At 45.0% G+C, this 27,163-nt stretch overlaps 1 protein-coding gene across 2 annotated transcripts in view; it reads left to right on the top strand.

Annotated features, from left to right (window-relative positions):
• LOC135263563 (neurexin-2-beta-like) overlaps positions 1-27,163 on the top strand; it is a 655,607-nt gene that overhangs the window by 28,833 nt on the left and 599,611 nt on the right. The window contains exon 1 of one of the 2 annotated variants that reach the window (XM_064351747.1): positions 15,259-15,425. The exons of the other annotated variant lie outside the window; for it this stretch is intronic. The gene's annotated coding sequence lies outside the window, so the exon portion shown is untranslated. Of the gene's footprint in view, positions 1-15,258; positions 15,426-27,163 lie in introns of those variants that run through there. 2 annotated transcript variants of the gene reach the window in all.

The following is a 27,163-nucleotide window of genomic DNA, read 5'->3' as shown; positions in this document are numbered from 1 at the left end:
ACGAGCGTGTCGGTGCCTTTATTTGAATATCTCTGATTTCTTTTTGGCCTCTCTGGCAATGGAATGTCTGGGGAAACGTGGAACCAGAATTTCTCATCCAATTAATTCAGAGTCTGAAAAGCTGGCTCTATGGGCGGGATTCACGGTATTCAGAATTTTTTTATCGGCATTCGTGTGACTTGATTTGATTGCCCTTTATTTGTGCCTACTCCCTCACAGCACTGCCTGTTGTGTTCCTTTGGTCGCGGTCGCCATTTAAGAATATCAATCAAAATAAATGAATTCCAGCAGAGTATGATTCATTCTTATTCAAAATAATTTCGACTTTTTTTGTGTGCAAGAAAACCAGAGTTTGTTCATGGGGCTGATTGTGCTTCTCCTTATCCTCCTCTGACCCAGCAAAAAGGGGAAAAAAAGTTTTAATTTTTGAACATTTTTTTTACATAATACAAGTGTATTAACAAAACCATGTTATTGACCATGTTAGTGAAAATATTTTCAAAAATATTGTATTTTTATTGACTGTCCCTTGTAGGGCTTGTTTCAGCATAGTAGTACATATGGTTCTCGAGACTAAGACCAGAGACTTATAATTACAACCAGAGACTCAAAATGAATTGTTGGGTCTTCAAAGGTTATGGAGACTCAGGAACACTGATCTATGAATAGTGCTTGGTATGTTTTGAAAACATTTATTCTGAAATACCAAAGCTCACACCACCTTCTACAGATGTGTCTGTTTTTTTCCCCTTTCTATGGCAACACAGCGAGGCATCTCTCAGACACCCGACCCTTGCTGCGTTGGTTGCCAGGGAAACGGGAAATGGGAGTTTTTAACATTTAAGTGATGAAGAAAAGAAGCAGAAAGAGACATAGAGTGAAGGAAATAGTCAAGGAAAGAGAGAGAAAGAAAGAGAGGGAGATTTAAGGTGGTAGTGAGGGAAAGGGCTGGAGAGAAAGAGAGGGGGGAAGGAGAGAGTAAGTGAGGGAGAAAGGAAGAGGGAGGGGAGATGACGTGCTGAGCTGATAATAGCCAATCTCTTTCTGCTTCATCCTTTCTTCTTCATCCTGTGCTTTGGGGAATATTCTGCCCTTCGCAGGAAAGCAGGAGATGCGAGGGCAAGTCCATCTGCACTGTTTTAGGATTCTGTGCGTGCGTGCGTGTGTGCGTTGTGTGTGCGTGCGTGTGTGTGTGCATTGTGCGTGCGTGCGTGCGAGTGTGTTTGTGTGTGTGTACGCGTGCCTGTGTGTGCATGTATGTGTATGCAAGGGCATGTGTGCGTGTGTGTGTATGTGTGTATGTGTTTGTATGTGTATGCAAGGGCATGTGTGCACACATATGTGTGAGTGTGTGTGTGTGTGTGTGTGTGTGCCAGCGTGTGTGTGTGTGTGTATGCATTGTGCGTGTGTGCCAATGAGCGTGTGGGTGTGTGTGCATGTATGTGTATGCAAGGGCATGTGTGCACACACGTGTGTGTGTGTGTGTGTGTATGCATGTATGTGTATGTAAGAGCATGTGTGCACACACGTGTGTATATGTGTGTGTGTGTGTGTGTATGTGTGTATGTGCATGTATGTGTATGCAAGGGCATGTGTGCACACACATGTGTGCGTGTATGCATATATTACTCACATGAGTGTGAGTAAGGTCCCATAGGGACTTGTATCCATGGCAATAGCCGACCCCACATTGTCTTATTAAATGGAGGAATGACACACAGAGAGGGAAAGACAGGGAGAGAGAGAGAGAGAGAAGGAAAGAGAGGGAGAGAGAGAAAGCAGCACTCTGAGTCTCACACACTCCTCAGCACAGCCGCACCCTCCCCCGCAAAAGCAGAGAGAGAGAGAGACTGCGAGAGGAAACCCAGCCTGCCGCTCGCTACTCCCACATAGAAGCAGAGAGAGAGAGAGACTGTGAGAGGAAACCCAGCCTGCCGCTCGCTACTCCCACATAGAAGCAGAGAGAGACAGAGACTGTGAGAGGAAACCCAGCCTGCCGCTCGCTACTCCCGCGCAGATCCGCGCCTCCCTACCGTCTGCTCCTCTGACGCAGCGGAGCAGTGTGTGTCGGAGAAGGAGAGCTTCCTGTGTGCACTTTGATCATCTCTGCCTCTCAACCTCTCTATTAGAGAGCGAAAGAGAGAGAGAAAGAGAGAGTGGAGGCAGAGAGAAACACTAGCAGAAGTGTGGTGCAGAATATCAGAGCCGTCTGGAAAGGCCTCCATACCTACTGCCCCCCCCCCCCCCACCAACATGGCTGCTGCTGGAGCATCAGAGAACAGTGACTGTCTCAGAGAGAAAGGCTCTGTCATACAAAGCAGGAGGAGGAAGCCCAGGGACAAAGAACAAGGGAAGACTTCTGAACAGAGAGGGAAAAAAAGAGAGAGGGAGGGTGAGGAGACTGGGCTAAACTGTTGGTGCAGGAGGAAGTTGTCAGAGAGAAAGAGAGGTGGGAGTGCCTATTTGAGCGGAGGGGACCGAACTGAGAAAAGAACAGAGACAGTAATGCGGAGAGATGGATGAGGAAAGGAGGAGAGAGGAATGAGGAAAGAGGCGGGGGGGACAAAGAGAAGCCGCTCCTTCCAGGATGGCGACTGGCAACGCGGGCGCGGTCTAGGCCCAGTGGGGGATGTTTGTGCGACCTGGGGCCTCTGAAGAAACCGGGGGTTTAAGGGAAGGGTTATAAATCAAAATGGCAGGCTATGGCACTCCAAGTGAATAACTGCAGGCACCAAACAGCGGCCTTCTGCCGCAAGGGTGAGGAATGGCTTTCTGAACGCGTGGAGATGTCCCATTCAGCATCCCGTTCGGCTGCGTTCACAAAACCTGCGTTCTCCAAACTCCAAACAAATTTGTCAAAAAATGTAAAAATGCTTTGGCAACACAAAAGGCACTACAGCTGCAGTGACTTGGTGACAATTCCATGAGACAAAACATACATTAAAAACAATATATGGTGACAACATGAATGGCTGTGGTTGGGGTGTTGTATCTAGCACCTAGCACATTGGCTGTGTTTACGTGCTTAACACTGGTGGTATACAATATACATTGTATTTATCATAGCTTCATTTAGGATGATGGGCATGTGTTTCATAAAATGGTAAAATAATGTGAGACATTACATTTATTTGTCAGACACTTTCATCCAAAGCGACACACAAGAAGTGCATACTGAAGGTCATTGGAACAACTACAAAACATGAGTCCGATAAGGTACAATACACATTATATAACAGTTATTCATAGCCATGAACGCATTAAGTCCAGTTCATACAGTAAGCATAGGCTAGGTCAGAAAGTAATGTGAAGTCAAGGTTCCTTAACAACAAGTGCGAATCCGCAATAGCTGTGACCGCACACACGCATGCATCCATGTGTGCATGCATCCACGCACACGCCCTCACACAAACACGTGACCTCTTCTTTGGCTCATGACCAACCTTTCCACAAAATCTTGTGCGAATCTGTGAATCCATTTGGGAGTTATGCACCTTTTTGTGATAGGCCACGTATATCACCACGCCCCCTCTTGGTCAATCGGCCTGAAAGTTACTCAGCTCTACCTTCGGTCATGACCAACCTCCATGCCAAATTTCAGCCTCCTGGGGCGAAAAACAGTGGCCGCTATGGGGTGGGACACTTTTGTGGACCGACCAACCAACCGACTGACCGACGTACAGAGCTATAGAACTGCGGTCGCAGCTAATAAAAATAACTAAATTTTACCACCGGATTTCTCTTCCTAAGTCCATGCGTCAAACCCCAGGGAAATTGTCATTGAACCCATGTTCAAAGCCAGAAGCACTCTTTGACCCAACTGGTCTCTGAATGGTTGGGTCCTCGGAGGCTGGTTCTTGACCTTCGGGCCCGGTCCCATCACTCCTGCATCAAAGAGACCGTCTTATCAAGGTTTTTTTTTTTTTAATTGGGAAAATAAGTTACTTCCATTCCTTTTTGTAAATTTTTGAATGTTTATTTTAACAAAAATTCTGGCATGGTTTATAATGTTGGTTTGTGAGGGGGGTCGGTGCAGGACACGGAGCCTGCTCTGACGGAAGGTTGGCGGGTCATCTGATGGGCTGATGTGCCCTCTGCGCGGCACGCACTTCGAACAAACACGCTTCACGCTTTTGTTCAGTGTGCTGCGCGGAGATGCGCCCTGCTGGTAGGTGCTCTACGCTTGTCCTCAATAGACATTGCGAGGCTCAAAGGCAAGGCCATTGTGATGCTAAAGAGACGTGAGACTCCATTCTTTTTCACCGTGAAACACCTTGAATTATCAATAGGAGTCGCAGAGGGAACAATGCGCGCTGCGTCTGTTCTGTGGATGCGCAGTCGATATTTAATGACAGGCTTTTCTGCGCAGCTCGGTTTAGCGCTTAACACTCGCCTCATTGTCTTCCATGGGCCCGCGTGCATCCAATTAGGTCTGCCGAGCTCCTTTGGGGATTTCATTATCGCATTTGGTTTGCGTTCAGACGGGCTAGTGGCAGTTTCATTTTTAAATGAACCTGCACGTCCTGTTGCGTAGGCTTGGCTGTGGTTCCTCTCATTTGTCTAATCGCCGCCCCCCCCCTCTAAATTCTTCCCTGGCCGATATTCTACAGGATTGCGTAGTCGACCCCAGGAATGGGCTTTTGGGGGTCTGGTTACGCCGAGTCGTTCGCCGTACGTCACGCCGCTACACCGCGCCCACCGCGCCCACCGCGCTCGCACACATATGGGCGGCGGCGGGAGGCGGCGGGAAGGGAGCGAGACTCCCGCCGGCACGCTGATGAATTTTTCACGTTATTATGCGAGCCGCCGTAAAGGAGGAGGGGCTGGGGGCAAGTGTGAAAGAAAAGTGGGTTAAAAATAGCAAGTGCTCTCTTTCCCTCCCTCCCCCTCCCTCTCCTTCTCTCCCTCTTCCTCCCTGCTTATCCCTCTCTGTCTCCCTCCCTCTCCCTCTCTCCCTCTTCCTCCCTGCATCTCCCTCTGTCTCTCTCTCTCCCTCCTTCCCTCTCCCTCTCTCCCTCTTCCTCCCTGCCTCTCCCTCTCTCACTTCCTCCCTGGCTCTCCCTCTCTCTCTCTTCCTCCCTGCCTCTCCCTCTCCCGCTCTCCCTCCCTGCCTCTCCCTCTCTCCCTCTTTCTCACTGCCTCTCGCTCTCCCTCTCTCTCTCCCTCCCTGCATCTCCCTCTCTCTCTGCCTCCCTCCCTCTCCCTCTCAGCCTCTTTCTCCCTTTCTCCCTCTCACTCTCCCTCTCCCTCTCTATTCTTTCTCCCACAGTCGCACTCCTCTTCCCATTTTAAGGGTTTTCGCTTTTCACAATTGCCAATCACAGCAGCTTCACATGCGATTTTTTAGCCCTCACTGTCCAGCTTGTGCACTTTTCAGCAAGCAATAGTGGCGCACAATCTAAGAAACACATCCTCTCAAAATGGAGCTCGCTTATTCCCCTTACATTTACATCTACAGTTCACCATGCATCCAGAACCACTTACAGTATACTGTAGCAAAGTGTGTCGTAACTTGTTCTGATTAAAATATTTTTCCTTGATAATTGCTTATACATTTCAATTGTATCTTTGCATTGATCGTAATTATTTAATTATGTTTGTCTTTTAATTCTGTACAGAGAATTGAGCATGGGGAAAGCACTAAACAAATACAAATTGACTATAATTATTATACAGATGTTCAACAGTTCAGTCAGTCAAAGGAAAGAAAGAGAAAATATCTTGAGATTTAAGATTAATTAATCACCCGAAGGCAGTCTAAATTGCACAACTGAAATGTGAAAGACGACCGCTCTTCTCTGTTTTGCTCTTATATCTCTTGTGTAGGGAGCCAATTTAAACGAAGACAGGCAAATAACAAAGACCGTGACATAAAAACAACAGGGTTGTGTTAGCTACTCCCCGGGTCCGCGCGCTCTTTCCTGCCTTTCCCTTTCATACTCCAGTCCTTCGGATTCGATGTGCCGGTCAAAACTTCCTTTTCCAGGAGCGAAAGGGCAATCGACAAGTCAATAAGTTTCCTAGCTGACCCTCCGCTTCCCTCCCCCCATGCCACTGTAGGACACCGGGGAGTCCGCTGAGGTTTGCTTCAGCCGATCGCGGCCCACGGCAGACTGCGCCGCCCGCATTCTCGGCACGCGACGCGCTAATGGAGCCTCTCCCCTCCTCGCACGGATCACTCGGCCGGCCTCTAATACCTAAAAGCCTTCACACCTCGACGGGACGCGATTACGGCGGCCGAGCCCTGTTTTTATTACTCTCTCCCCTTCCTCCTAATAAGCTTAGGGCTCTCCGGAGACGCGCCCGCGTCGGCATCCGAATGAACTATTCACTCCACTTTGTCCTCGCCCCGCGCTAACCGCTAATCTTCGGGTGATGAATAATTCAGCTGTCATCTCCCACCACGGCCGTGGAGCTCATTCACTTCACCTTTCTTCTTCTTCTGCGTTAATTTTCTTGCGGGACACACACACAGGTAGAAGGAAGCGTAATATGGAGGGAATTATTATAGCCCATCAAATGCTCCACTGGAGTTCTGTTTGGGCCTTCATAAAAGGGTCATCGTGGCGAATTACTCCATTTAGCAGAAAGCAAACAGAGGCGTTTTTTTACATGAATAGTATCTGATTAATTATTAGCCTCTGCAGATGCCGGGACCCTAACTGGCAATGCTCCACATGCCATTTATAAAGCTTTTGCTAAAGTAATTCCAGTTGGGTGTCTTACCTCACCTGGGACTTAAACCTGTGAATCTTCAGGTTGCGAGCAAAACTTCTCGCCTACATTGGCACACAGCTCCGCAAATAAATAAACTGTTGGATAGTCTACATAATTCATAACATGATTAATTAATTATTAAAAGATATAATTAATTTTGTCTCTCATTATTATTATTGTCATTCTGCCCAACTGTTGTTTCAGGTGGAATGACAACGATTGTGACTGTGTTAGCTTTGAGTAATGGCCCCCAAAAAAAGTCTTCCCACTCAAATACTTACTCGTCATGATAATCTATTGTCAGTATTGTTTAATGAATTTTACTAGATTTGAGGCTTGCTTCACTGTCTGTTGTTCAGTGAAGCTGAGAATAAAAAAGCAATTGTGATTAGACCAAACCAAGGCTTTCCCGTTTACAAACAAACAGATGCGAGTGTTTATGATAATAATAGCGAGCAAAGGAAAGAGAAAGAGAGAGAGTGAGCAAGAGAGAGAATGAGGAAGATAGTGAGAGAGAGAGAGTGAGAAAGAGAAAGACAGAGAGAGAGAGAATGAGCAAAATAGAGAGAGAGAGAGAGAGCAAGGGTGAGAGAGAGAGAGAGAGAGAGAGAAAGAGAGAGCGAGTAAAAGAGTTTGTGTACAGCTGGTTCCCAGTGGGCTGGAACAGAGCCCTCCCAGGGGGAACATAAAAAGACAAGGATAGCACACAGAACACCAGACACCCCCTCCCCACTCCCCCTACGCCTTCCCCACTCCCCCCCCTCCCCACTCCCCCCCTCCGCCTTCCCCACACCCTCCCCCCCTCCCCAGCACAGAATTTTATTTATGCAAATGTTGACTTTACTAAAATCATCCTTGCCGCGCGGCAGCCGCTGCTCGACTGGCTGGCCGCGTTCGAGCGGGGGAGCGGCGCGGCGCGGATGCAGCTCGCACCCGCGCCGCCGCGCGCACATGAAGCACGTAATTGCGCTTTAATGTTAATTATAGCATCGCATTAATCATGTAATGGGGTTAAGCGTCGTCCCCGCTGCGCGCCGCGGAGGCCGTTTTGTTTTGTGAGCGCCCGCCGCTCGCCGCTCCCCCGTCTCTACCTGCTCTCTCCCGCTGAGATCTGAGCTTCCGGTTCCTCGCGCCTGATTACAGCTGATCAATCGGATGTCGTTTCTAACAATAAACCGACACGTTCGCAGATTGGCTGCGTTTCAAGGTTTTCCTCTTCCCCCAGTTGTTCTGATACGCGGTGCCGTCGTTTAAGAATAGCACTGAACGATGAAGCAAATCAGTAAGCTAACGTGTGCTTTCGTAACCAGCAAATGGACGTGTCTGTAAATCAAAGTTATGTTTAAACTGTGCTCACTGCAAATATCTAGCTACCATGATATCTGACCTATGCTTGTCAAAAGCCAGTGAACTCCATGAAGGCATAGGCAATGGCACAATGCAGGTGACTACAGTACAGTACATGATCAAGATGAAATTTGGCTTGTTAACAAGAGTGGCAACCAGACTCAGGCTTAAAGTATCAACAAATAGGCAAGTAGACATGGGCATTTCCAGTAAAGTTCTCCACCCTTTGGAACAACAACCCTTCGCTGACAGGCCCCGAACATTTTGACTGTGTCTTTGGGGCGAGGCAAGAATTTTCTACATCGGGAATGATCATTGACTGTACAAGGTCCTTGGTCATTCAAAGATCGGAAAGAGACATACTGTCCATCTTGTACTTCTTTCAAATTAGAGTGGGCTCTGCTTTTCAGTGAAGTTCCCTCTTACAATTCATTTCAGCCCCTTGAATGTGTTTAGTGTGTTTCACTGTTTCTGACTTCATTCGGGTACAGGAGCCTTGCTTGTAAGGCGAATTTAGATTGTGATGTCATTTCCTCATTGTTTACAACTACACTATTTAACGACTAAAACTATTTGTACCTAGGGCCCATTTAAGTCCTTGTCTTCTCATCTAATTAATTTCTGATGACAAAAGCTCTCTGGGCACATAAGGCACCTTGTTGCGAGAATGCTCAGTCATGTTTTTTCACAGTTTGTTTCGCATGCCTGGGGCTGCTGCTCCATTTTGGGGGTGGCATTCAATTAAACTTTGCCCAATCCTCCAAGGAAGAAGTCATGATGAGCCGGGCAGAGCCCCCCATTAATCTGACTTCACTTTCACACAGTCGAGTTGTGCTGTTTTTATTTACGTGTGTGTGTATGTGTGTGTGTGTGTGTGTGTGTGTGTGTGTATGTGTGTGCGCGCGTGCGTGTGTGTGTGTTTGCTTGTGAGTGTGTGTGTGTGTGTGTTGTGTTTTGTCCCCTCTTTGGTGTCACTTTTCATTTGAAAGTGATTGTGATCTGAATTGAGGATGGTTATTCACAGTCTTTTATGTTATATATGTTATTTCATAACATTTTTCAACTGTTCTCAGAACCAGAATGCTCCACTTTAAGGCCAATCCTGTAAACATTTCCTGTTAGCTGGGGCATGGATTAGATGTTGGACAATGAATGTACTCACTGATCTATACATTAGGCATCTTGGTCAGTTTTGCAGGCTCATGGAGGAAATGGAGGATATTTAGTGAGTGAAGTTTAGAAAGGAGACCAGGAAAATAACAGAATACATCCAGTCTCTCGGGGAAAGGCCTGACCACAGGGACCAAAGAGAAAACTTTAAATAACCGAGTTGCTGAAAGTGCTGCAATCTGGTTTCATTGTTTCGTTTTTTCACAACAGATGTATGCACAACATGTATATTTGAGATATATTGTGCACAGTTAACAGAGGATACATTTTAACAAGTGTGCGTGGCATCGAAGTGTTCAACTTTGTAGAAAATCGTCTAATGGCTTTTCAAAGAAAGACAATTTGCTTTAAACAATCAGGTTAAGCAGGTTAATTGGATGTTGTGATTGTCAATCAATACATGAACACTGTGATTGGTTTATTTATCGCTGATCTGTACAGACGTCACAGTCTCTCAGTTTGTCATCAAGCAAAGGAAAAAGTCCTTTCCAACTACACATTTTATTGGATTTTTTTTCCTGTGTACCTTTCCATACTAGCGGGTGAGCATACTCTCCCTATGGGAGCTTAAGAGTGGCAGGGAATCAGATACATTAAAAAAAAAAGTTCCATTTATCAAGAAAACTATTTTTAAGGAGTGTGGTGAGGAGACATGTTAATTTAATTTAGCAAGCTAACAAGGTTTCACTTCTAGCTAACTTGTTTGCTACCATACGCCGGCCTGGCTCATTCATGCATTGTCATGTATTTGTGAAGTACAGGCACAGTATTTTTATAACGAGTGGAGAAAAAACCGCGGTGTATTCACAGGCATGCCTTTCTTAAGTGCATTCTTTTCCAAATAATAAACCACGTCTGTGCATCTTTTACTTTGAATGTAGATAATCCACCGGCCCTGCCGTCTCAGAGTTGTATTATGTCAAGTGAGCTATTTTTGATAAGAATCATTCTCCCGGCAGCAATTTGCTGCAAGGCTGCAGGCCATCGCATAATAGTTCAATTCATAGTTTTCTCATAAACAATAGACAAGCAAAAAATGAAAAAAGCTTTGCTCAATGCGTCATCAATACTACAGCTAGACATCAATATATTTTATATATTTCTGATTTTTCTGGCTGAACTATAACTTTATATGATGAGACTCAATAAATACCAGATATAACATGTCTGTGACTATAGCAGCATATATGTGTGTATGTGTATATATATATATATATATATATATATATATATATATATATATATATTTAGAGAGAGAAAGAGAGAGAGAATAGAACTATATTGTTGGGCCTGTATAGAACTACAGTAGGTGGACAATTCACAATTGGGTGTGATGGATTGGCCACCACAGATAAATGGGTGGACCAGGATATTATTTATATTATTCCACCATGGCCCAGCCACCCCTTCACCATGATATCAAGGTCAGCACAGGCCTAGTGGAGCAGTATGTGAGCTACAAAGTCACCTAGAATGAGGATTTTGGACTGTTTTGGACTGTCACCAGTGCTGGGACAGTTTGCTTCATGTAGACTAGACTGAAAAAAAGGAGGTGTCAAGGCCTCCTCCTGGCTGTCACAGGCCCCTTTGAAATGTTAAACAGTCACCTCTGCAGGCCTTGCGTGTAAAAAGGATGTCTCCCTGTCTGTCACAGAAATGACCCTTACCTGGGTGGCAGGGCTGTTGTCGTAAAAGAGCCAGTCTTAATTACCACTGTTATTTTCAACCCGAAATACAGAATGAGCCACTGCATACAGACATATGGTTTATAGAACTACCCGAGAATAGACGGAAGCATTCACAGTTCAGTGTTGTGATGTAGGTAAAGCAACAATCAGCCCCACCTAAACTACCTTTACTGTAAACTAACAGGCAAACTCAAGCCTGGTGAAACAATTCTTCGCCTTGAGCAGTCTGCAAAGGTAGCGCAGGCTAAATTCACTGCAGCATTTTACATGACTTCCATGACCCAGTGGTGAGTGGAATATGGGGCATTCTGGAGATTTGGGCTCTGTGCTCACAGTAGTGTTCACAGCAGTTACTGACTTTGAGCTCACTTTGCCAGTCATTGGCCCACTGTTTCTGACTGTACACACACACACACACACACACACACACACTCACCCACACACACGCATGCACACACAGACAAGCACACACAGACAGGCAGGCATGCAAACACACACTCACTCATCACAAAGGCAGACTCCTTCAAAGTGAATAAACATTGAACTAAAGTATAATTTAATTATAATTAAATTTTCAGTTAGATTTTGCTTTTAGTTTCAGTTCACATTTTCTTTCAACCCTAAACTCTTTACATTTTCACTTGCTGTTCTGTTTCATGAAATCAAACAGCTGTGTTCATCCACAGCTCTATACTTTAGAGCAAGGAGACAAAGAACAGAAACAGGCGAAAATAAAGATTAAAAAAATAATAATAAAAAGCGGACAAAGACAGTCTCTTGTCAACACGTTACCTTGCAGGAAGTAGAAAAGGACCATAAAAGTGATTTATTCAAAGAGACAAGTGTTTCCCTTTAAAGACCTCAGATAACTCCTTAAAACCACAGGCCCTGCAGGAAAGGCTGGCTCTTTAGGGCATATTCCAGAGTACAGCGTAACACCACAGAGATGAAAAGGAGAAGATAAATTCAAGCTGTGCAACATAAGACTGCCTTTTCCCCGACAGCACATCAGACTGCACTCAGACACACAGATTAAAAAATAATAATAATCTAAAAGTCTGACGGTTGCATTTAGCTCATCCAAGGTCCTACACAGTGGGATAAAAAATTGAAAATGCTGAACAAATTCCTGAAAAGGAAGTGAAGGCATTTGAATTAGAATAGTTCAGGAAATCATAGGTTCTGCCAAAATGGTGGACTGGCCTAAGTGATCTTTTCATTTTTGACCCCCTTGCAAATGTGGATCCGATATTCCAGCTACATCTCTCACTCTCTCTTTCTCCCTCTCTCTCTCTCTCTCTCTCTCTCCCCATCTTGCATTTTCCATTGATCATAGATAATATAGATATTGATAACATGCTTGCCCATGTCACAGAGACAAACAGCAGATGTTTAACATGCAGATTTCCTTTACTTCCTGTACGTGACTATGGGCAAAATGTGACAGGAATGATTAAAGGACAATGAAACTGTTCAACAGATGTCAAAATATGATCGAATCACTGTGCAGCACCTCTTTTTTCATTACAGAAGGCAAAGAAGTGAGCAACAGACAAGTGGTATCAATGATGAAAACTAACTAGAGATGACAAAGTGTTCACGATACGACATAACTCAAAGTACACATTACCTCAAGTGGTCCTATCTGCCGAATGTGCTTTGCAGGTATTCTCTCATGTGCAGCGGTGAAATGTAAATTGGCTGTACTAGGAGTTGATGGCACGGTGTGGGAGGATTAGTTTCATTATTACATTATAAAAAAAAACGTATGCCGGCGTGATAGTTCAAAATTGCAACTGAAAGCGTAATTCCGTGAGCAGCAATCTGCGGAATGTCATATTTATCTTCAGCAGGCATCACCCGTCTCCTGGCGTAACGTTTCCAACAGCGGAATGCTAATGCCAGCCATGCAATGAGAAGATATAGGAAAGGTGAGCAGCACCTGGAGCAATTATTTAGCGAAAGCTGAAATTTCTACCTCAGCCTGGAAGCGGTTTTTTGGGGTCATTAGTACCCCCTTTGCACTTTTATTGTGCAAAACCCAAGACGAATCTGTTTAACACGAAAAAATAGAACCCTCAGACGCGTAAATATGAATCCAGAAGAGTTCGTATCAGTAGCCACTTTGCTTTGCAGTGTTAAGCTTCAGAGACAGCATGGTTAGTGTAACCCCCCCCCCCCTTCCCCCCCTCCCAGTTAACTAAGGCATTCACCTTCTCTCTCTTTCCTGCCAAATTCCTGTTTCCTATTCATTAGGTTCATAATTATACGCAATTATGAAGTTTTTTATTTATTTAGTGTAATTCTATCCAATATTATTTATTTATTTATTTTTGCCGAGCTAGAGCGTGCCGTTCGGAAATGGAATGTACTGATGGGTATCAGATAATTGAAAGAAAGTCCCGCTTGTGTGCGGATTTTTCGGGCGCATACTGATGCTGCCTTTCGGAATGAAAGGGCGGTCCGCATCCCAACTCCTTTTTAATGCTAATTGTGAAATTAGGCGCTTTGTCTAAGCAGCCCCGGCGTGCCAAACGGACCCCGGGCGGCGCGAGTCGCGGGCCGGGCGGCGGGTCATTCTCCGCCGGGGAGGTTCCGGCCTGGCGCCGGCGGTTCCCCCCCGCCTTTGTTCCGCTTTCATGTCGACGCAACGAGTGTCTCTGGGCGGCGAAGGCCATCTTCCCGGGAAATTGTGAGGAAAATACCGCTCATTGTTAGCGGCGAGGTTTGTTCTCAAGAACGCATCCGCGCACGCCTCCGTTATCCGCCCGTCCGTCGCCTTGCCTGTCTCGCCACATCTAGCTTGTTTTTTTTCTCTCGCCCTCTCTCTCTCTCTCTCTCTCTGTCTCTCTCAGCACAGTTCAAATGCATTTTCTTGGCAGAAAAACCCAAGGATGTTGTGTTGCCAAGGCAGTACAATATGAGTAATTACTGCCAAAAAGAAGAAGAAGAAGAAGAAATAAAGCCCTACAAAATTACACTACTGCATAACTAAACAAATGTGCAGGCATTTGCTGTGTGAAAAAATAACATGTGGAAGCACAAAATCGAAGAAAAAAAAAGATTATCAATAATCATATTAACAAATGGTACCACAACAGTTGTACAAGTCAGGACTTCTGAATCACTTTTAGAGGTCACACAGGGTGCTCTCTGTGTTCCCCTAAGACTGTGGTATGGGACAGTAGTGCTGCTACTGGGACAGGCGGGCCTACAAGCATGTCTGAGATTTTTACTGCAGCAGACATGGTCTAGCAACTCTCTCTCTCTCCTTCTCTTCCTCTCTTCTCTTCTCTCTCTCTCTCTCTCTCTCTCATTCTCTCTCTCTCCTTTCTTTCATTCCAGCAGCCGTGTTTCACTGCTTCACCTCTTTCCTTTAGGGAAAAAGCCGAAGCTAGGATCCTGGGTGAGAGTGAAGTGTGGAGAGCAGGGATGGTGGTGTAATGGCTCGTGGTTATTAGCTGTTGTGTAAGTAAAGCCTGGTTTCAGGGGAAAAAACCCTGGAAGTCTGTAATTCCTCTTAATCTCCTTTTTTCCTCTCTGTTTTTCTAATTAGATTCATTAAGCACTGAAAACTGCTTGTGTGTATAACAAGCGCCATTAATGTCTTCGCACAATTATCAAATTATCCTACAGGAATAATACTCTTTGTGTTCAACCATCCATTTTGTGGAGAGGGGTAAGACTATGGGGTGGGTGAGGGGCACTTTAGGAGTGGGAATCCAGGCTGATGAAGTTGAAGATTGTCTGAGAAAACAGAAGACGAAACACTCAAGGTGAAAGATGGTGAATGATAATTGGTTTTGATGGTTTGATGCGCCCTTTTGAAATGGAATCTCAGTCAAGAACACAGATTAGAATGGGGATTAGAAGGTTTGTAACTGTGAAAGTTCCACCAGTTTTAATTTGAAACATTTATTGGGATGGCTCCTTGCATTACTCTAATCTTACTTTTTAACAGGCCTTCATTCTACAGCAATGATTAATAGTCAATAACCCGAAAAAAACTGGAAGCTGTGTATCTCATTAGAACATGAATTTTAAACAATGCTTTCCAAAAGATGCAGCAGCATAACCTGTCTATAACTAGGGACTCAAAATCAAAATAAGTAAATACATAAATTAATTCTAATAACCTTGCTGTGGTGTGGGGATGGCTGGTTTAAGCAGCCACACCTGCCCTGGGTCAAACTAACTAGACCTGGCCAATTGGATAATTGGTTAAGAATTAGATAATTGGCCAGGCTAATTGGACCCTGGAACAGGAGGGCTGCACCTGTGCGTAGTGAGGTAATCAGTGCGCACAGGTTAAATCTGCCATCCCCACACCACACTTGCATTATCATAACAAAATGCAAGTACATGTCGTGATGAATTTAGCCAGTGTTTGTTGATCACAGAGAGACGGGGAACTATTGGCCAGTACATGTGCCAGAAGGATTCATTGGGCAAACAGCGAGTTCAGAACAAGCTCAGGAAAAGCCAACAAAAGACACGGCGTCAGTGAGTTAACATGGGAAGGGGTGCCGGCAGACGGGTGGCTTCTGACCCAATGGAACTGTTAAAAAATAAATGTTGAACAAAGTCATCTGTCAATGTGTTCACGAACTGAAGACAAAAAAAGGCGCGTTTCGTTGAATGCTCAAAGTCATCGTGCTTTCCTTTGTGGTGCGTAAAATAGTCACACTCTGTGGTTAATTTCAGCGAGACATCGTGACCAATCTAGGCAACCATGTTAGACCAAACAAGAGAAGATGTTTTTTTTGCACATTTTCTCAAATCCCCTTTGCAGTTATACTGTAATGGTCTGCTGGTCAAACCAAACTAGAAGATAAGACATTTACAAGACTGCTACATGCAAAAATAGCATTTGATGTGAGCCTGCTGTTTTTGTCACATGCTAAAAGATATATTTCTGTCTCGAGAGCAGAAATGGAAAAAGGTGATCTGTTGAGCAGGACCAGGTTGTATGTCTCTCAATAAACCGATGAAGGTATGCCAGCTTAGTCAATGCTTGCATGGGAGATCGGCCATGGAAACTTCCCCTGGAAATAGTTTCTCCCCATGACAAACTGCAATAGACTTTTACATCGCATGCTAGTTACCGTGCTGTGATGCAGGTTTAAATGTGGCTTGAGGAGATTGAGAGGTTGAGAGCAGATAAATTGATAAACAGTGTGATGGAGTGACTGTGTGCTGTGGACCGAGGGTGGCGTTTTATGGATGGCCACGCGCACCCAAACATTCCGGTGAACTTAATGTCCATAATCACAGCTTTAAAATTACATTCCACCAACAAGTAAATCAGTCTCAAAACGTCTTCTACCCAACCTAGTGCCAGCAGGAAATGCACATGACTTCAGGAATGCACATGGGCTTGTTTATGTAGGTTTAACACGCTGAGCATAATTCTGCATTGCTTTCCTTTCCAAGTTGACAGAGACTTTGCCTATTTTTGTTTTCCGACTCTGCACCCATTATCAGCATATGAAAAATAATCTTAAAAGCTTCCTACGATGACTAGATGTGCCACTGAATCATTTTCCATCAAACGCCCAGCATTAACATATCTAGGCAATTCCCCACACTTCATTACACCTGACATTTCCTTCTTTCCACAATTTGCATATCAATACAATCATTTACATTTGACAGTCATAATTTTTTTTTATTCTTCTGAGATTTCTGCATGACAGAACTTCAAGTTCATCTTAGCGCCTGTAATAGGATGGCTACCTGACATGGCCCCTCTTTCCCTCCAAAGGAATTATTGTTTTGCCTTTCACTTCAGCCAATAACAAGCCGGCTGACAAGCAAACCAAGGACAACTGGCAAAATATGTTTACGTGTGTTTAATGTAAAATTATTCTTCTTTTTCTTCTTCCTCTTAAATCTTTGTACTATCATTAGAGGTACTGGTAGTAGGAGTAATAAGAGTAGCAGTGGTGGTAGTAGTATTGGAGTAATATTGTCAAAACTGCAGCCTGTTCGTGACGCTTTGTGTGTGGGGCATGGAAAATACAGTTCAGTACATTAACTTACTCAGAGAGAATCACTGATGTTCAAGCTGCCAAGCTGTAGAGATTAAATCTTTAGCCTGTACCAAGGCTACTCTTTTCATTTATCTAGGTCAGACCACTAAAATACCTGGGATAGTGTCCTTATTTATCTGGGGTTAGACACATCTGTTAGTTTGGTTAATCTCCTCATTTATTTTAGCTAGCCACCTCAAGCAGCATTGTTAGACTCCTAAATATTTGAAGAACCCAATTCATGGACAAGGGGTTAAATCATCGTGTGGGTGTGGGAGGAGGAGGGGAGTCAGGGACGGAGGAATTATGGAAGGTCTTGCAAAGTTACTGTTGTGCAGTTGTGCTGGTTGTCTGTGACTCAGACGAATGGCTGGAGCGCACGGAGTCAAACATTCTGCTTTTCTCGAAGGATACTAATTAAAACGCTTCTGAGGTGACCTTTGCGATGGAACATTTTTCCTCACATCACGGCCCAGGCTAATACATCATCTGCAACAGCAGCACAGCTGTTGTGTTACCGCATCTGCTGCCACTGTGACAGCCTTGCCGCTACGCTTACAGAACGCGCTGTACAAGGCCCACCCCTTTCAACCTCGTGGGAAAAGGGCACATTTTGGGTTTTTAACAAGACAATAAAAGCCCCTTTGTTTTGTGAGGTTGCACACTTGTGTGCTTGTGTGTTTTTTTAAAATGATTTCACCCCAGTTTGGAATGGCAGCTGTGTCTTTTGTCGCAGTCGCAGCTGTGTCCCGGTGCCATTTTGGCAGTAACCCTCCGCAGACTCGCAAGGGTGCGCGTGACAGGCCTGTGAGCCGGCCGCCATTGCTCCGCCCATCTGCAGGTGCTGCGGTGGAGCGCTGCGCGGCTGTGCGGCTGCGGCATGCCGGCGCATGCCTACCGGATCGGCCGGCGGGGTCGCCGGCGCAGTCCGACGAGGTGGGGAACGCCCTCTCTCAATCGGTGCCCTCGCTACCGTGAGGCCATCCAGATGGCAGGATTCCAGGCCCCAGTCTGAACCTGGCACGGTCTGGATTCAGCGTGGGCCACGGGGCGCACGGCTACCCTGCTCTCAGTTCTGGAAGTGGCTTAAAAAGAACTTCATTAGATATAATTCTCCTAATGGCGCTGACCGTGGTACCTCCCCCCTGAAAAACATGTTATATATATATAGACTTTGTGGCTGTGAGGATTTTTGGTTTTGTTTGTTTGTTTGATGCAAAGTCATTATGCACGAGCGGATTCCTTCCTTTGATGGCATCTCAGTGACGTACTGCCGCCTCCTCTCCCGGTCAGTATGTAATCTCTGAAGACCTTATCGCACTTCTGTGATTTTGCGATTATTGTATTTCGTGTTCCGCGCATGTGTGTCAGAGAAAGAGACAGAGCGAGGCCCAGAGAGAGCGGGAGAGAGTAGAGGTATGTTCAGAGAAAGGTGAGGTGTACACAGCTCCCAGAGCGCTGACGGTGGGTTGAGAGACTGACTGGATTCGGTGAAGAGCGGCAGACGGATCGATTTTTCAGAATGGAAAACACCAGCTGTCTCAGTCGCTCAAAGCCTGTCCCGTGCCAGGGGTGGTGGCGTGGACCAAGGGCTTTGGAACTGAGTCTGTAACCAAAAGATTGCCAGTTCAACTCCAAAATGGAGCCACTTCAGCTGTGCCCTTGGGCGAGGCAATTACGTTTAATTGATCCCAGAAATATAAAACCATTTAGTTAAGCAAATAAATAAGTGCATTAGGTATGCAAATGCAGTTGAAAACAAGTCAATATGTTTTGTCCTAAACTACCATTAGTATTGAGCCCACATTAGCATAGGGAATGGGCATGTCCGTTACAATAACGAGCAGCTTTTAAAATTGGTTTTCTCTTTAGAATCCTCAAGCTCTAGCTTATAGCACAAAGCTCCTCAATGAAAGTGCTTGGCCAGCAGTGTTTAGTGTTATCATTTCCATTTAAAATCATTTATGTTTTTGATCAGTGGAATACAATTCATGGATTGTGGATTATCTTAAAAGCATATATATGTGTGTGTGTGTGTGTGTGTGTTAACCATATTGTTCACATTTGCTTCTGTTTCTTCTGTTAAGAGGTGTCTGCATGATTGTAACGCTGAGGCTAGGTAAAAGACCATGTAAATAGCAACCGCGGCTAATCTGCTGATGTTTCTCATAACCTTTAATGGGTCACTGGTCGCTAATGCACCACAGCACGCCATATGGAAATGAGTGTTTGCGCACACAACCTTAACATTTTTTGTTTTTTTGTTTTGCGAGATCCCGTGCCGTTGCGACAGCGGGTTGTTATTTACCGCCAGAGCTTCTGCATCCCGCCACACGCGATTGAAACACCGTGGAGTCGGAGAGCGACAGTCCATCGCTTATCTCTGTCCTCGCCTCCCCTCCGCGCGCGCGTGTGGTACTGTGCCGTTCGGTTTGGGCAGAGAAGGCTGGGGTGAGGGGCTGGGGGCTGGGGGCAGAGTAGAGCTGGCAGTGTCTCGTTTGTTTTGTAAGCCTTCTTTTCCCCTTCATGAGCTTTCCCATAATTCCCTCTGTCTCCCACTCTTTCTGATTCTTTTCCTCTGCCTCTCTATGGGCTTTGGGACCTAAATGCATGCTTTTACATTTGGTTGGAAAAGCATGCATTTAGGTCCAAAAGCCTGAACATGTAACATTACAATCACACTACTGTGTACCATAATTGAGGAACAGATCCCACAATAGAAAATCAAAGCATACAGTAAATCTCAAGCAAACCATTTCCGGTAGTAGGTAAAAAAGAAACATATTTATTCATTCTAAAGCACTGTACGTAAACAACTATGACTACACAAAGGAAAAAAATATGTACCATTAGCTGCCAGTTTTAGTCCCTGTTTACCATTCCAACTGTTATCATATTTGATATTTCCCAATTTCCCAGAGATGCACTGTCTCACAAACACCCCCCCTCCCCACACCCACCCACCTGCCATTTTTGACACAGGATGTATCCAGCCTCACCCAGGAGAGGGACACAGGCCCATTTGTGGCCGGGCTCTCCGCTTGCTGTCATTTGCCCCCTGGTGTGCGCGCGCGATAGAGGTCAGACGGGCGAACCGCTACACCAGAACAATCCGCGCTGGGGGGCAGACTGCGATTCTGCCGCCTCTCCAACCGCCAACCCACCCCCACTCCCACCCCCTCCCCCGCCCTCGTTCGTCCCTGGGTCCCCAAGGCCCAGCGGAGGCGACGGGTAAGGAATGGGGGGGGTGCTGATGGTTACCGGGGCTGGAGCATTTTTCATTCGCGGTGACACCCGGCGCTCCACACCGCTGCAGCTCCTCGCCCCCCCCCCCCACCCCACACACACACGGGGAGAGTTTTTCGCCAGCTCCAATCAGGAGACGGCGCAGGTGGAGTGGGGAGTGGGAGGGGGGGAGGCGGTGCGGAGGAGCATGCAAACTGCAGCACACGATGTCCTTTTTGCCAGCGATAATATTTATTGATTTTTTACGCGCTGGTCACTCTTTCTGCGTCACACGTTGTGTGAAATGTGAACAATAAACAGCCAGCTTTCTTTTCTCATCATCATACGTTGCTCTCGCCTCCATTTTATATTGATCAGATCCCCTGGAGTTGAACCTACTTAAATCTTTTACTAAGAATTACAAGTGAAATGGCACAGGGATTATAATGGATCGTGCACCACCTCGCTCCAAAAATAAATAAATTAACCATAATTGATGGTTATTTATTTATTTAAGTCATTGCTCAAAACAGAGAAAAATGAGAAGGCATCCATCAATTTGTTACCATGGTACTGTGGTGGAGGAAACATATAACAAAGGCCCTGCACCTGTACCCCCAGGGGCTTGGCTGGATATCATCCTTGGCTTTACCTGAATCAGCATGTGTAGCTCTACTGGCCTCGTTTTTCTTTTTTGCATATTTAGGGAAGTAGTCACCTTTACTTCTGTGACTGAAAGAAGGAGCTGCAGCATCCCGCTTGATTGAAGTGCTTACTGACTGACCAATCAGTTGACCGCTCATCCAACCACCTGATTGGTCAACAAGAGTGACTTGCGCAATAACAATACTGTACCACCAAAAGCCGCGATTAAGCGTCGACCGCAAAGCAAACACACGACAAAGCTGGACTACAGCATAAATCAATGTTCGTCAAGCAAGAAGAATTTCTGTGCAATCATTAGCACCCAAGGAGGGTCATCAGCAGTGCTTGTTTTGCAACATCACCCTCCCCCCCACCCCATTTTGTTAAATATAAATAAGAATAGTACCCATATTTATTGCGAACACCATTTGTTCATTCTTGCTACAATTGTACAATGTACAATAAAAAGTATCCGCATTCTTCCGGTGATCAGAAATGTACTGAAATCTGCTGGACTTTAGGTCCATTTTCCAAGACTTATCTTTCAACACCGATCCTGATCCTGTATTAAAGTCTCTGTGCTGGCAGTGCGGATTCCTCTTTAACTTTAAAGTATAACATTTTTTTCTCAATATATAAAATCCCCCGCCACAGATTTTATTATTCCGCTATTACTCCCTTGGTAGGGACAGACTTCAAGGGAGATTGGATTTGTTTCCCTCAAAAGTGTCTCGTTTTTTGTCGCTATGTCTCCAGTGTAAAAAATCGCCAGGCTTTCTTTCCAAAACAGTTATTATGATCTCCATAGCTCAAAGCGGTCCTGAGGAAAAGACAGATTAAACCTCATTTTGTGCAGTTTATTCTCCTAAATGTTTGGGCAGATTGGTATACCTTAGGCATGTACCTCAGACAGAATTTTTTATCATTTCATAAAGGATGGAAGGTGTCGCCTTCCGTATGCATAACTTTTTTATATCACTCTGTAGGTCTTCCGGTGTGGTGGCAAAATTGGCGGGCTAAGAACGCTGCTCATTCATGTGAGTGGTGGCACAAGCAGATTGTAATTTTTACCGGCACCAGGGTGGCGAGAGCAGGCGGTATTATTTGCGCAGGCAATATCACAGACAAACGGTTTGCGCTTTCGTAAGGAGGAGCGCACTGGAAACAACTGAAGGAACAGAGCTACCTGAGAGAAAGCCCCTTCTGCTGCTGACTGCAGATTCACTCACTCGTCTACTGGAGAACTGCCAAAGACGAAGCAGTCCGTTCTTGCTTATCAGCCAGCTTGGGTGCATGAACATGCACGTCCAATGGAGGATGGGAGAGTTTTAATCGACTGCTCAACCTTCACTTTCAAATGATTTTATAAAAATATTACACTGACTTAAATAAGTACACATTTCACTCAACAATATTCTGAATATGGGAAGAGGGGGGTTGTGCCCCCCAAAGCATAATCATCTGACCCCCCCCCCCCCCCCCCTGCTTGGCATGAGTAGGATATGTTTTATCGATACTCTGCTGGGCAGGGTTGGCCTGCTTTCAGCACTGCACTTGAGACTTTTAACTGCAAATAAAGCTTAGAGATGAGCTGCAGTAGAGTGCAGCAGGAGGGCTTTACCAAGTGTACTGGCAATAGGCCTTTTATACAATGGAAGTCAAACACTGATGCACTTGGTCTCCCTCTCTGTCTCTCTCTCTCTTCCTCCCTCTCTCCCACTCTCTCACACACACTCTCCCTCTCTCTCTTTCTCTCTCTCATACATACACACACACACACATTCTCTCCCTCTCTCTCACACACACACTCTCCCTCTCTGTTTCTCTCTGTCTCACACACACACTCTCTCTCCCTCTCTGTCTCTCTCTCTCTCTCTATCTCTCTCTCTCACAAACACACACACACACACAACAAAGTCAAACACAACACAGACACAAATCAAAGGGAAACATACACACGGCAGACACAAGCGCACATACTGTGCACACACACACAGACACACACGCACACTTACTTAAAGACAGGCACACTCATGTATGTCAGCTTCAGCTTCCTGACTTAGCGGGATGGAAGCTTGTGAAAGCACATTCCGGTCAATACTGCTGCCGGCACGCTGAAACGCTCACAGCCCACCCATGGGTTGCCGTGGGATTCGGGGAAAAACGCACCGTCTGTCTTCAGAGAGAGGTCGATTTCGTCTGGCAAGGGCAGTCAACGGTGCTGCTGGGGCTGGGGGGGTGGGGTGGCTGGGTGTGACGGTTTGTGACGGGGGGGGTTATTCATGGGCCAGGGGCATGGTTCTCTTTAATTCACGTCGAATCCGATGTGGCTAATTAAAAGGAGATGCAAATCCAAATCCGTCTGATTATCAGCAGAATCGCTTTCGCACTGATTGAATGTAAATACGTCGGCTGGTGTCTGGCTTGAAATATGAGACTGATTATAGGAGTGGGGGTGGAGGAGGAGGGGGAAGGGTGGGGAAGGGTGGGGGGGCGTGTTTTGTTTTCAGCCTCTCTCACTGGCCCACAGATTATGGTTCACTGATAACATTGTTAATGATGATGTGGAATTATTCATTGTTGTGCCATTTGAATCAGGTTCATTTAAATCCTGTAGTCTTTATTTTTTGTCTTTTTTATTTTCATTTGGGGAGGGGGGGTGGCAGGGGAAATAAATTAATTCTCTTTTCACAGGAAAGGAGTGAAACTGAATAGTCTTGCAACAGTGGGAGCCAGACAGAAAAAACCTTAGAACACCAACCCACTGAGTGATCTGTTCATAAATGATTCTATCATTTATTTATCTTAAGAGCACTGTCCTTATTAATTTATCATGTGTGTACACAACCCATTATTAGCCCTCACATCAAACCTTTCATTTCTATCTTCAGAATTCCCAGGCACAACAATACAATATGTATAATTCTAAGGGTACACATCATTACTATTTCTACTTTATGCAATACTGCAGTGTGTGGTACAGAAATTTCTCAACAAAAATGATGATGTTGAAGATAAAGATAAACAAATCAGCTGAATAGCAAGACTAAGAATGGGTTTATGTTTAAGTTGGTGTGTTATAGTAAGTGTGTGCATGGGTGTGCATCCGTGTGTGCATGCATGCTGTCTTGCGGATAACAGGAGCATGCCTGCCAATCGTAAAGTATGCCTCACATTTACTTGGAAAACCATTCAAAACTCAATGACCCCCTTCTCCATTATCACCCCTATATGGTCCATAGGGAAAAAATAAATACATTGGCGAATGGATATATAAGGTACTTCATAACATCTGATGCATGCGATTGTCTGAAAATTTCTATGGTGATCGAAATTAGACGGGAGCTCATCTGTGCTCTGCAGGACAGACTCTTTGACAGCAGACAGCAGATTTATGGAACCTGAAAACTGCCTGTGAGTGAGGGTGGATCTCCAGCCCACTGCATCATTAATCCCCCGTTCTGCTCATTTCTCAGGCAGAATCACTAGCTTCGGCACAAAGACGGCCCGGCAGTGTCAATGCGTTAGCCTCGATGGCGTAACGGGCGTCGGCATGGTTATTAAGGCAAAGCGCCGGAATGGTTTTGATGTGCGTGTTTGCCCACCGTACGGAGATGGTGTCTGCCAGGGCCGGCCCTAGGATTTTGGTATGGCCCTAAGCAAAGCTGTCAGAGCAGGGGGTGGGCGGGGGATGGGGTCTGCTCTTGGATTCTGTCGACCGAGGGGTGGTGGGGGGGGGCGTTGTTGGTGGCTGCTGTCGAGCGGGGGGGTTCACTTGGTAGAATCCTTCTTACATTACATTGTTATGAAATGTTCTGTTGCCATTCCATTTAAAATTTATACCGCGAGTTCCACGATAGGGGATGAATAACGTTATTACGAAAATAACGATATTTACCTTATGTAAACATTGGATCGTGTGCCCCCCCCCCCCCCCCCCCCCCCGCGTAGACCGTTTATGCCACGGGCTGTCCCTGGTGTCTGCCGGCCGCCTCTCAGACACAAACCGTCTCTTGTTTTGTTTGTGTGGTTTACGGTGCAGCCATCACATATAATGCCATCTGACTGCTCATAACACAGTGCCAGGGTCTGCTTTAAAAAAAAAAAAACCATCGTTCATACCGTTCTACTGTATACTTTATACTTCATACTCATACTAGGATGTGAACTGTGTGTTCTGCTTAAATTCTATGTCTCACTCTCTGAAGATCTTAAAGGAAACATTTTGCCAAAAAAATAAATATTGGATTTTTAATGTTCGTAGACAATATGCCACCCAATTGATTTACAAGATAGCATTATTAAAAGTGAGACAGATTACTTGGTGGGAATGATGACATAGGTGGGAGACACCACACTCCTGTTTAATTGGACAAATATATGTTCAGCGAAAACAGAAACTTTGCTGGAACCCTATTCGAATTGATTTTTTAGTACTATATAAAGCCGCGTTTCCACCGCAGGAACTATACCCCGGAACTAGGAACCTTTTGAGGAACTCAGTGCGTTTCCACCGCAGGAACTAGGGTCTAAATTTAGTTCTGGGGGCTTTGTTTTACCCCCCAAAACGTTCCTGCTCGGGGGGTAGTACTTTCCGAAAGTACAGGAACCTTTTGGGTGGAGCTTGCAGCGCTGAACATTTATGATTGGTCGAGTACTCGTAGCATTTGTGTTGTATTTATTTTCCGCCATTACCCGCCATGTTTGAAAATATGCAGCGGCAAACCAATTTATTTTCATAATAACAAATCAAACGTGTATGTTATGCGGCGCAGTAGCCTACTTTTGGTTATAGCCTGTCAACGTCTTGGAATTATAACGTGTGCTCTTCTGTTCTTTTCTTGCTTTAGTATTCGTTTTATAAAATGCTAAGCATTCGTGCTGGGACAGCATATTACGTAGGCTACCAAAACATTCAAACGGATTAATTCGGTTGCTGAATATTTTCTTCCGGATTTTCTTTGTTAGCCCGTTGTAATTGACTCAAAACGTTTGATACAGTTATGTGAGGTATGCGGTAGTTCTGCATAATTAACATTGGTGATACAGTACAAGCAAACTGGAAATCACCTTCCGCACTTTTTATCTGGGTAAAATAACAGGTTAATTCTAGTAATCTTCCCTTTAGCTTTTTCAGACTGCCGTAATTTTACTCAATTTTACTGCCATTTTTCAATTCCACGAAAAGACCAGGAAGACTATGGACTCATTTATGGTGCATGGTTCGCATCTGGAGGGCACACTTCGCTGCTCGGCTAGCAGTAACTTCGAAGGAAAGCAAACGGTGGCTATACCACTACTAATTTACATTTTCACGCAAGTCCGAGTTTTCGTTCTATTCTTGTCATTTTGCGATTAGCCTATATGGAATTGACGACGAGAAAGTAATAAAACAGCAAATTGTTTACAACCTGTGCATGTTTTCTGCTGTTAATGAATGTGTTTGAGAGGATATATGAAAATCAATAAATACAAAAGTAACCATATATAGTCATTGTTGGTAACCCGTTGTATATAAGTGGAATAAACCCCTCCGGGCTGTCCCGGTTATTAGAAAATAATGTAGGCTACTTCGGTGGTAATATGGGGTTACAGAAGAAATCATATGACAGATGGACCGACGACAACGTCAGTGGGCTAATTTGCCTAATCTTCGCGGTACTTTAGACCCCGGTGGAAACGCAGACAACCATTGGCTGAAGGAACCTTTTAGTTCCTGGTAACGTAGTTCCTGGGACTGAAAGTTCCGGGTAATTTTGGTGGAAACGCGGCTTAATGTTTTTAAATAGGATTTTATGTTTTTCAGTAGATGCATGACATCTTTCAGGCTGTTCTGTTCTTGGCTACTATTCATTTTCAGCTGATGGGTCGAAATCTACTCCTCACTCTTCAGCTCTGGATTCTGTTGTTAATGTCTGCCCAATGGCGAGACACGTGGCGCATTCAGTAGGGTGGCTGGCTCTGGAGCCATAGTCAACCTTCTGACCTGTCCTCCCATAAATGCAAAATCATACACATGCTACTAGACATTTTTTTTGCTTCATTCAAAATCAATAAAACTCATGTCCCAACCTTTCTTCAAGCTGCTGAACACAACCGTAAACTTGCCTCAACCCTCAGACTTACCGTTTTCCTAACCCTAACCCTAGCTGAACCCTAATTTGAGCCCTTAACTCTAATTTGAAGCCATTGGTACCATTGAAAACACCTGAAAACCCATTTAAAATGGATGGGAAACAAGGTAAATATCATGAATACTATAATTTAAATGCAAAATCATATGTATGAGGTCATTTAAAAAAGAAAAATGTTCTCCCTAAGAAAAACATGCATGTATTA

The sequence above is a fragment of the Anguilla rostrata genome, chromosome 9 (genome assembly GCF_018555375.3).
Source record: "Anguilla rostrata isolate EN2019 chromosome 9, ASM1855537v3, whole genome shotgun sequence".
Lineage (NCBI taxonomy): Eukaryota > Metazoa > Chordata > Actinopteri > Anguilliformes > Anguillidae > Anguilla > Anguilla rostrata.
Note: the sequence above shows the minus strand (reverse complement) of the source record. Positions and strands in the feature narration are given on the sequence as shown.